Here is a 2,812-nt window from a genome sequence, read left to right as displayed (position 1 = left end):
TTGCTGTTGCTCCCTCACCCTTTGGAGAAAAAGAGTTTCAGAACTGGTGTAGTCTGTAAAAATAAAATGCAAAGAGCCTAGACAACCCACATCTGTTTCTTAGCTGGGAAAGATATTATCTGGAAGGTTTTGCCACTGTAAGTTCTCTGAAAAGGAAAAGATTCTCCTTGAAGAGGCTCTTGTAGTGTTTATAGTGCACCCATAAAAGTGTAGTTTGTATTTGAACTTGTAACTACTACAAGAGTCATTGCAATTTGATTACTGTTTATGTGTGATTTTTTCTCTTTCTCTCCGTACACACGGATTTTTAAAAGCATATGTATATATTAAAAGACTAAGCTGCTACCATCACAGAGGTAGCATACCAAAAAAGAAAAAAAAATCAGAATTTAATAATAGCATTTCCCATCCTTTTATGCTACTGTATAAAAAATCTATAAAGTCTAAGCAGGTTTAAGGGAGGATTACTGCATACCGATAATTCAAAACAATCTGAAAAGACTTTTTTTTTTTTTTTTTCTAGATTAAAAATAAAGTAATAAAGATTACAATATAATCCTGGCAGCAGATTTTACATCTACATCCAAAGGAGGTACAGGTTTATTAAAGAACAGTGCAATGTCTTAAAATGTGAACCAAACCTTCTACCGAGCTGTACCGCAGACTCCGCTGCTGCAATCAATACTCCAAACAGCCCTATTTTTCTTGGACAAAAAACCATACATATATCTGACATTTGAGGAAGCCAGGTGAATAAATCAATAGCTAAACAAAAATGCACTTAATCATATCTATTGTGGACAGATGCAAATGGGAAAATCCTATATGGTCCACATATATCCTTCTGCTTAAAGGTTAGAAATGAAACTGTGTTTCCTAAAGGGCAATGTCCTGTTGTTACAGAGTGGTGCTGAAGCTAGAATGATTACAGTAGTAATTACCTGCGTGCCACCCAGCATGGGGCAGATCTCTCCCTGCAACAAGTTCAGATGTAGTTTGTTGTTCATGTACTTCAGCATAAATGCATAACTTAATAGCCAACACTTTATGTCCTTTATAAGGGTAATATCTTTACTGGAGTAGGTAGGAAAAATTCACATGTACACTGTAATCCTAAATTGACTGAACTGCATGTTCTTGCATAGTAGAGTCAGCCCAAGGATGAATTTGATATACGCACACTTTATATTTCCTTAATGGCTTTAAGTGATGACCACTATAGGACATTTCTCATGCCATTGCAGGTGATCATTAAACATACATAATAGCCCTATTAAATGATTATGGATAACTCCAGTGTCTTGGCCAAAAAAAAAAATCTATGTCCAAAGGTACATTCATGCACAGAATGGCTGCTTTGCTTAAAGGTGTCCCTTTACTTGACATTACTTCGTAAAGCCCTTTGAGATAACCACGGTGCGAGAGATGTTTTAGAAAAACACAATTTTATTTCTTCTTTGCTTTAGCCTTAAGCAGTTCAGTGTTATTTGAACATCAGGAACAGCACTTCTTTACAACTTCAAAGTCAGATCTCAAATCTCAAATTGGCAGTACACCTCGAGATTAAAAAAATCTGCCCACAACTGGAAGAAATGGATGTTTTCAGCAGAGAGAAGTGCAATAGGAAGTAACAACATGACACTCCAATATCACTCAATTAGGAGGTATATTAAGGTTACGCAAAGGTGCCTGATGAGAATGCTCTTGCAGGAAACATTTTGAACTCTGAGAAAAGCACTAGGAGAAGGATGACACCATTAAGCTCGGGAGCAGCTCTGTAGCTGTTATTAACCTGGGGGAAGGGGGAGATCCCTCCCGGCTGACCTGAGTGTAAACCTCTGTGTCAGGCATTCGGAAACCATGAAGCCCAGGTGACGTCTCCTATTTTCAAAACACAGTCCCGCAAAGAGGAAAATGCAAATAGATGCCCAGGATCTTTTATTGCCTACCAGTTGTGGCTACTGTCTCTTCAGGAACACAGCAAGGGATTTCTTCTTCTCGGTGAGAATGGAGAGTATCTCCGTGGTGGAGCCAGCCTAAGCCATGGAAACCATGCAGCACCTACAGATGTTTGGGGTCCTGCTGGTGCAGGCAGCAGCTTGGGGTGGCTTCAATAGGGTTTCTCAGTGAATTCACATTCACACTGTCCCTGTTCACTTGGAGGACAGCAGGGATCCCTCTATGTGTGTTTGGGATGATCATTTCGGGGTGTGACCAACTCCACGCCACAACAAGTACTTCCCTCCTAATACTGTGAAAGTACCTGCTGCTCTAATTCCACTTTTTTTTTTTTTTTTTTTTTTGCACTCCCCTATTTAATGAACAGACAAACGCACTTGTGATAAGCCTTTTACTGCAACACCAGACAGAGACATCTCCTCAGGAACAGACGATGATTTTGCGCCAGCCTTTCCAGCCGGCTGCCGTGCGCCTGTCCCGTACGACCAGACACAGTGAGGGTCCTGTGGGAGGATAATAGGGGACCGGTAGGGGACCAGGGGTCCGGTGGGGGACCGGCGGGGGTCCCTTCACCCTATTCTACCGAAAAAAGCCACCGAGGGGCTCCCCTGGCCGGTGCCCGCCCGGGGAAGGCAGCGCTGAGGCGGCGGCCGCCCGCCCTCACCTCAGGGCTCGCCTCAGGGGAGCCGCGCCATGAGGGGAGCGGGGCGAAGCTGGGGGGACAGCGGGAGCCTCGGCGGGCGGCAGAGGGCGCCCCGAATTCCGCCAGAGAGGGGCCGGGAGGAGCCTCCGGCTCGGCTCGGCCGAGGAGGGAGGGAGGAAAGGAGGAGAAGAAGGAGGAGGAGGAGGAGGA

Source organism: Aythya marila, assembly GCF_965140915.1.
Source record: "Aythya marila genome assembly, chromosome: 1".
NCBI lineage: Eukaryota > Metazoa > Chordata > Aves > Anseriformes > Anatidae > Aythya > Aythya marila.
This window is presented reverse-complemented; position numbering follows the sequence as displayed.